At 37.7% G+C, this 8,980-nt stretch overlaps 1 pseudogene across 1 annotated transcript; it reads left to right on the forward strand.

The window, feature by feature from the left end:
• The first annotated feature begins 4,880 nt into the window (after window positions 1-4,880).
• LOC149545499 (linoleate 9S-lipoxygenase A-like) lies at window positions 4,881-8,402 on the forward strand (annotated as a pseudogene). The gene is made up of 8 exons (XR_016353594.1): window positions 4,881-5,132; window positions 5,613-5,831; window positions 5,922-6,140; window positions 6,383-6,468; window positions 6,572-6,679; window positions 6,756-7,060; window positions 7,142-7,405; window positions 7,501-8,402. The product of XR_016353594.1 is annotated as a linoleate 9S-lipoxygenase A-like (transcript).
• Window positions 8,403-8,980: the final 578 nt, after the last annotated feature.

Below are 8,980 nucleotides of genomic sequence, written 5' to 3' on the forward strand. Positions count from 1 at the left end.
AATAAGATGTTTGAAAACAGATCGAGGAGGAGAATTTTGCTCAAACAATTTTCAGAATTTTTGTGAGATGAATGGCATCAAAAGACAACTCACAACTGCATACACTCCCCAACAGAATAGAGTGGCTGAAAGGAAGAATCGTATAGTGGTAGAAATGGCAAGGAGCATGTTACAAACCAAAAGTTTGACCAATTCTTATTGGGCTGATTCAGTTGCTACAACCGTATATATTCTCAACAAGAGTCCTACAAGTGCCCTCCACAAGATGACTCCATATGAAGCATGGTATGAGAAAAAGCCTAATGTAAATCATTTTAAAGTTTTTGGTTGTTTGGCTTATGTTCACATCCCTAATCAGAATAGGAAAAAGCTAGATGCTAAAAGTGAATCATGTATTTTTGTGGGCTATAGTGAGGAAAGCAAAGCTTTTAGATTATTCAATCCTATTACTAATAAGATTGTTGTTTCAAGAGATGTGATTTTTGATGAAGGGGGAGTTTATGGTCATCAAAAACAACATGTTGAAAAGCCAAAATTAGTTTTGGATGATGATGATATTGCTGATAATGATAATGAGCAGCTAGCTAATGGTTCTATTTCAAGATCACCAAGCCCACCAAAAAACCCCTCACCAATACCAAGAGCAAGTCCATCCTCTAGTCCTCCAAGGAAGGTAAGAAGATTGAGTGATATTTATGAGAGGTGTCAAAATCAAACACATGAAGAAGATCCAATAGGTGAGACAGTAAATTTTGCATTACTTGCTAAAGCTGATTTTGAGCCATCATGTTTTGAAGATGCATGTGCTAATGAGGTTTGGATGCAAGCAATGAATGAAGAGATGGATTCCATTGATAGGAATGAAACATGGGAGCTTGTAGATCTTCCACATAAGAAGAAGAAGATTGGCACAAAATGGGTCTATAAGACCAAGTATAATAGTGATGGGAGTGTTGAAAGACACAAGGCAAGATTGGTTGCTAAAGGTTTCACTCAAAGGTATGGAATTGATTATGAAGAAACTTTTGCACCAGTAGCAAGAAAAGAAACTATTAGGATGCTAATCTCTCTTGTAGCTCAAAAGAAATGGAGTATTCATCACATGGATGTGAAAAGTGCTTTCTTGAATGGGTACTTAGAAGAAGAGGTATATGTGGGACAGCCACAAGGTTTTGAGATTCAAGGCAAAGAAGATTATGTCTACAAGTTGAAGAAGGCTTTGTATGGCCTCAAGCAAGCACCAGGTGCATGGTATGCAAGAATTGATGGATATTTTCAGCAGAATGGCTTTCAAAGAAGTAAGAGTGAACCTACCCTTTACTACAAACAAGAAGGTAATGATATTCTCATTGTGAGTTTGTATGTTGATGATTTGTTATATATGGGTAGTAGTTCAAAGATGAAAGATGAATTTAAAGTTGCTATGATGAATGAGTTTGAGATGAAAGATTTAGGTCTCATGAAGTACTTTCTTGGCATGGAGGTTTATCAAGGTAAAGATGAAATTTTTATTTGTCAAGAAAAGTATGCAAAAGATATGTTGAAATTTTTTGATATGGCTGATTGTAAAACTCTTTTCACTCCAATTGCTCATGGAGTTACATTATGTAGAGATGATGGTGCTAAAATTGTTGATGAGACATTATACAGGAGCATTGTGGGGAGTTTGATGTTTTTAACTCACACAAGGCCTGATATTGCTTATTCAGTTTCATTGGTTTCAAGGTATATGGAAAATCCATCAGAGGAACATATGAAGGAAGCTAAGAGAATTTTGAGGTATGTGAAAAGCACGGTAGATTTTGGCATTCACTATTCTTCTAATAAGTTTGAGCTTGTTGGCTTTAGTGATTCAGATTGGGGAGGTTGTTTGGATGACCGAAAATCTACATCTGATAATTGTTTTTCTTTGGGTTCCGGTTTAATTACATGGAGTTCAAAGAAGCAAAGTATGGTTTCTCTCTCTTCTACAGAAGCGGAATATGTTGCGGTCACTTTAGCTGGCACACAAGCTTTATGGCTTAGAAAGCTTCTTGAAGAAATTGGAGAAATACAGGTTTAGCCTACTGTGATTTTTTGTGACAACATAAGTGCCATTAAATTGGCCAAGAATCCAGTTCATCACAGCAAGACCAAACACTTTGATCTTAAACAACATTTTATTAGAGATTTGCTACAAAATAAAGCGGTTGAGTTGAAGTACATCAGCACAAAGGAGAAAATTGCAGACATCTTCACAAAGGCAGTTACAAAGATAAGTTTTTGGTACTCAGAGATCAGATTGTGAGTCCTCCCAGCATCAAGGGGGAGTATGAAGATTGATGCTGAGATCTTCACTTCAAACTCCAGCTCCACTGCTCCATTTCCACCATTCTATAAATAATTTTTAGAATACTTCAGTTTAAGAGTAGTTTAAACAAGAAGCATGCTGTACATATGGCATGCATTAGATGATATTTTTGGATGCATTTTTGTCTAGTCTTAGTTACTTCTTCTCCCATCCTTAATCATAGGCATGGAATAATGCTAAAACTACTATCAGAACTCCTGATCTATATTTTGATCTATGTGTTAGGGATTAGTTTTAACAATTTTTATTTGAATAAATGTATTGGCTAAACAACAATTTGTTGGTGGAATAATATATCAATTTTTTTTTCTCTGCAGTAAAACAGAGCCTTCCTTGTTTTGAATATTATCATTTTTTTCTTTTGTGTTGCTGCTGTTGTTTGAATCCTACAAGTTGTTTGGCCTTCCGAGTTTAAGAATTTAGCTATTTATTAAAGCTTTGTCAAAATGAGTGGGAACGTGTTGCCATTCATCTCGAAGGATAGCTGTGATGTGGAGCAATTTGAAATCAAATGGAGATATTGTGTTATTAAGAACATATCTCGAAGGCGTTACTGATTTCCCTTCCACCATTGAGAGGTCGTTGCTTGAAGAGACACTGCAGAAAGTGTATCTAAAGCTGGTCAGCTGCCAACAGATTGATGAAGGTAAATAATAGATTATTTTCTCTCATTTTTTCAAACATTGAAATTTGTTTACTTGTATTTGTATATGTATTTACTGTTGGAATAAGTCACTAGTTTGTTGCACCAAATCTGCTATTCTGTTTAACAGTTGACTGCTGCTCCCTATTCTCTAGTCATCAGTTTTGTAGGACTGTAGTTAACTCCACCACATGTATGCACAATTGAATTTGTCTCCAAACACATGGCAAGGTTGTTAAGTGAAGTGTTAGTGCTGTCACATTAGATGATCCACATGTAAGCTCTAAACAGCTAGAAGTCCTCTATTTATAGAAGTTATGTAATTGGTTGTTGGTGTGCAGCAAGATCAATATGAATAATGAAAGTTATATTTTCATGTGATCTGCTGTCACCATGTTGTTTCTTTATAGTTTAAATTTTCAATATAGTATCAGAGCCTAGTTTAGCCAGGTTCAGCTGGAGATTCATTTAGAAGTTCAGCTAGAAATATTGTTAGAGGGTTTTGTTGAAGGAAAATATATTGCTGGAAATGGTTTGTTTGCAGGGCTGATTTTTTTTTGAGTGATATTTGGTTGCAGGGCTGTTAAGCTACTGGAATATTGCTAGATTTGTTTGAAGGCTGATTTTTTTGCTAACATGGGTTCTTCAAATGAAGTTTTTCCTATCTTTGATGGAAGTGGTTTTGCAGATTGAAAGATTGCAGTCAAGAATGCTCTAAGAGAGAAGACTTTATGGAGGTTAGTAAATAAAGAAATTGGGGAACCTCAACAAACTGATAGAGAAAAGGAGTTGTGGAAATGCAAGTTGGAGCAAGCTAGAGAAGATATGTTGTTATCAAATGAAAAGAAAGGCTGATCATTGAAGTCAATGTTTGTAATATGAAGATCACAATAGTGATGGTTGTAGCAAGAGGTGTACTATCGGTTGTACCCGACACTTCAAAAGTTTTTACTATATTGATGAACCATGTATCTGAAAAATATTCCTATAGAACTAGCGGGCACAACGGCTGGGTACCATGTGACTCGGTAGATGAATTATTTTTCATATGGACTCAATATTAGTATGCTAGAGAAAAGTTTAGAGTTGATTTACCTATCATTGGATCAATGGTTTCGTGAAGTTTGAAGGGTTTGTGGTAATCCAAAACCACTTGTTTAAGTAAATCTATTGAATGGTTTGTGGTAAGCCAAAACCACTTATTTAGGTGAAAAACCTAAAAGTCTTGAAGGGTTTGTGGTAAACCAGAACCACTTGTTTGGGTGAAAGATCCTAAAGTATTTTTTTCCGAAGAGTTTGTGGTAAGCTAAAACCACTTAACAAGAAAAATGAATTTTTCATAGTGATAGTGATAGGGGAAACTAAAAATTTCTATGTTGTAAATGGGTATCTCAAAAGGCTGAATGCTGAGACCTATCATGTTTAAATTTCTTATTGTAATTTCTCTCATTGAAAGAGTCTTTAGTGGTAGAAATTAAGGGAGGATGTTGGAATAAGTCACTAGTTTGTTGCACCAAATCTGCTATTCTGTTTAACAGTTGACTGCTGCTCCCTATTCTCTAGTCATCAGTTTTGTAGAACTGTAGTTAACTCCACCACATGTATGCACAATTGAATTTGTCTCCAAACACATGGCAAGGTTGTTAAGTGAAGTGTTAGTGCTGTCACATTAGATGATCCACATGTATGCTCTAAACAGCTAGAAGTCCTCTATTTATAGAAGTTATGTAATTGGTTGTTGGTGTGCAGCCAGATCAATATGAATAATGAAAGTTATATTTTCATGTGATCTGCTGTCACCATATTGTTTCTTTATAGTTTTAATTTTCAATATTTACCAATGATGTATGGACTGTAGAGACGAGGTAGGGGAAGAGAAGGGAAGAGATTTCGATAAGTTTAATGGATGATCTAAAAGATCAATATATGCGGTATAACATAACCTTCAAATGGAAGGTTCAATTGGGAGAGCCCGGCGCATTGCTAGTGAAGAATGCTTACGCTCGAGAGTTCTTCTTGAAATCACTCACCCTCTTCGCTGTTCCTGGCAAACTGCCCGAACTTCATTTTTTCTGCAATTCCTGGATCTTCCCTTTCTACTTATTCGATAAATGCCCGCGGGTCTTCTTTTCTACTAAGGTATAAATAAGACAAATTTGAAATAGACTGGTAGAAGTAAATGGTAGCTAAGAAATCATAGATTGATAGAAGCGCCTAAGTAGATTTAAGTTTATTATTACGATTTGTTGAATGATATTTTGTTTTATCCTTTTCCTTAAATGGATTCCCATGTTTGCAGCATATTGTCAGGATTTGTTGAATGCTATCATTTTCCTTAAATGGGGTTAGCATATTTTCGACAAGCTGTCCTTCCTTATTTATCGTGTTTTCTTAAGCCGGGAGAAGACAAAGTAGAGCATAACAATTTTAACAGCTGTTCTTTTCGAAACATATATAGAAATTTACTTGTGTATAAATTATTTGCGAGAGCTACTTCACGGGTATTGATACAGTCGATATTCAGGGAAATAGGTATCAAATACATTGACCGTCACATAATACGCTCACTTCTCTCCTACGCTTTGCAAACTTATCGGATAAATTTTGCATTCATTTCAGAGCCATCTTCCAGATGAGACACCTACGGGACTGACAACGTTGAGAGAGCAGGAGCTGTACATTCTGCGAGGAAACGGAAGAGGAGAGAGGAAGTTTTGGGATCGTATATATGATTATGATGTTTACAATGATCTGGGCAACCTAGACGAGTGATGGGTAGGTCCCACGACTTTCCTTATCCGAGGAGGTATCGAACAGGAAGGCCACCAACTAAAACAGGTATTTGTAATCAAACTGTGCAATACAATTTCATTCTCATACAAATCAACTAATCGCGTAAAGTCAACTGATGTGATCTTAACATGACAGATATCAACTCCGAGAGCTTGACAGAAACCCCGTTCTTCATTCCACCAGACAAAAAGATCCCTCACAGGAACGACTCCGACTACAGAGCTGATTCGGTGTGGGCCTTCGCCAAAAACCTGTCGCCCCAGCGAAAGTCCGATGATCATTTTTTCTCGTCTCTGGAGGTAGTAAAAGCTCTTTACAGCACTTCCGTTTTCCCAATTCCTCAAGTTTTTAAGGGTACGTGATGAACAATTTTTCGTCAAAATTGATTCTTTCAATAGGACCTTCAAATATTTCGGCTGAATGAAATATATTAGTAGATTAATGATGTAATAGCTGTATATCAAAACATATGATGATTGCTGCAAACTGTTTATTTGGTCTTGTTAAGTGAACAGTGAGGCACATGCTCAATTAGATTCTCTCCCCCAGCTGATATCAAATTATAATTGGATCTTGACTTGGTGTATGATTCACAGCTGATGAATTCGCCTGGATGACGGATGAAGAGTTTGCTCGACAAGCCCTTTCCGGGATAAATCCCATGGCCATTCAGTGTTTGCAGGCAAGTAAATTAGGTTTCCAGAACGTTTAATTAAAAGCTTTTAGAAATCTTGAATGCATTGTAGATGAATATTATTGCTTATATTACTCCGCACTTGGCACAGAGTTTTCCTCCCTCCAGCAGCTTGGACGCCGACTTACATGATCCTCGAGAAAGTTTTATCTCCGCACAACATATCGAGAAAAACTTGGACGGTCTTTCAGTGGAGCAGGTATTCCTGTAACATATTGCATCTCTCCACCCAATAGACTGCTGTCATAACTAAATATTGTCTACATTTTAAACAGGCTGTAGAAGCGAAGAGACTGTTCGTGCTAGATTACTACGATGCTTACATGCCCTACATCGAACGCATTAACAACCAGTCAGATTATCATAAAATGTATGCTTCTCGCATTCTCTTCTTTCTGACAAACCGAGGTATTCTCAGGACTGTTGCGATCGAGTTGTGTCTGCCTCCCACCAGTAACAACCGATTCGAAAGAAACGTTTACACCCCTGCCCAAGAGGGAGAAGAAGGCGCTCTGTGGCTGCTCGCCAAAGCACATTCAGCAGTTAACGATGCCGGTCATCACCAGTTAATCAGTCATTGGTAAGGTCACATTGAAATTATTAAGGATTCTTATAATTGGTCGGAATTATCATATTCATTATTTTTTGATGCACATCACAGGCTAAGAACTCATGCTGTCATCGAGCCCTTCGTCATTGCCACCCGTAGGCAACTGAGCAAAATGCATCCCCTTCACAAGTTGTTACTCCCCCATTACGCTGGTACTTTGGAGATCAATGCGTCTGCCCGCCAATCCCTGATAAATGGAGACGGTATTATCGAATATGGTTTCACACCCTACAAATACGCCATAGAGTTGTCCTCTAAAGTTTACAAACACTGGAAACTCAGAGAACAAGGCTTACCCGCCGATCTAATCAAAAGGTATAGTGCTCTTTCGGCGCTGTACTTAATTAGTCTCTACTGTCAAATATAATTTACTCGTGAATATAAATAATTCTAATATAGGAGATGTGCAGAGGGATGGCAGTTGCAGACTCAGCGGCACCTCACGGGCTGAGGCTTGTGATAGATGACTACCCATATGCAGTGGACGGTCTGGAGATCTGGGGTGCTTTGAAGCAATGGGTGAGTGATTACCTGTCTCTGTACTACAAGAGCGACGATGAGATCAAGAAAGACACTGAAGTGCAAGCATGGTGGGAGGAGGTGAAAAATGTGGGGCATGGAGACGTTAGACCGGGGAATATTGAAAGTGGATGGTATGAGATGGAGTCGGTGGAGGAAGCGGTGGAAGCAATCACCACCCTTCTCTGGGTTGCATCCGCTCACCACGCAGCAGTCAACTTTGGACAATATGCGTATGGAGGGTATATGCCCAATCTTCCATCCATGAGCTCTCGCCTCATTCCCAAGAAACGTTCCGTTGAGTTCATGGAAATGGTGAAGGACCAAGAAGCATATCTGATGAAATCTGTATCGAGTAGGGACCAGGCCATCAAGGTGATGGGAATACTGTTGCTGCTGTCCCAGCATTCAACAGACGAAGTGTATTTGGGACAGTTGAAAGGCTCTACCCCTGAATGGACCGACGATGAAGGGATCGTGCCAGTGTTTGCTCGCTTCACTTCCGCCCTTGAGAATATCGAGAAGAATGTCACCAAGAGAAACAAAAATCCGGAGCTTAAAAACAGGTACGGACCGGCGCAAGTTCCATACACTCTGCTTTATCCCTCCACTTCTGATCACTCCAACGGAGGCGGACTCATTGGTATGGGAGTCCCAAACAGTGTTCCATCTAGATATAACTCTCAATTGCAGGTTTTTAGTTGTGCTGATGTAGGGTGACGACTTAGAGTTTAAGGCTGTTACTGTTATTTGGACTGTACTCGGCTGTAATAAATTTGTTTTTCTGATGTCATTTGGGTAGTTAAGGTTTTTTTCTATGATAAAACATTTTCATTTCTCATTTTTAATTTGAATTGGTTCAGTGATAAAGAACTTGTATTCTTGAAAGAGAGTTTACAAATTCAAATTCAAATTCTATAAGAATTAAGTTATTTATAGTTCATTTGTAGTGCAGTTAAATCCTTTCCATAAGAAATATAAGATAGTGTATTTTACTACAATCTATCACTAAACCCATATGCTTCTTTTTCTCCATTACAAAAAAGTGAATAAGCATTTTGTTATTTGATCACCATTTTATCACTGTAAGAAGATGCTTGAAATATATTTTTGTTAATTAAGTTAACAAGGAGAGGGCACTGATCCCATTACAATGGAACATATATTAAGCATGTAATTTATGGGTACTAACTCCCATTGTAGTTTCCATCCAAATTGGGTTTCCACAAGACTAAAATATTTGTGTGAAGTATTACATTATTCTGAGGATGTGCTTATATATTTTATGATTTCATTTGTTGGGATTAAGATGATGTTGTGATAAGGTTTTATGAGGCTCAAAATTTATTTAATGAATTGATTGCTAATTCA

This window comes from Cupressus sempervirens, chromosome 7 (genome assembly GCF_028749045.1).
Source record: "Cupressus sempervirens isolate cs-2001-9-10 chromosome 7, ASM2874904v1, whole genome shotgun sequence".
Classification (NCBI taxonomy): Eukaryota; Viridiplantae; Streptophyta; class Pinopsida; order Cupressales; family Cupressaceae; genus Cupressus; species Cupressus sempervirens.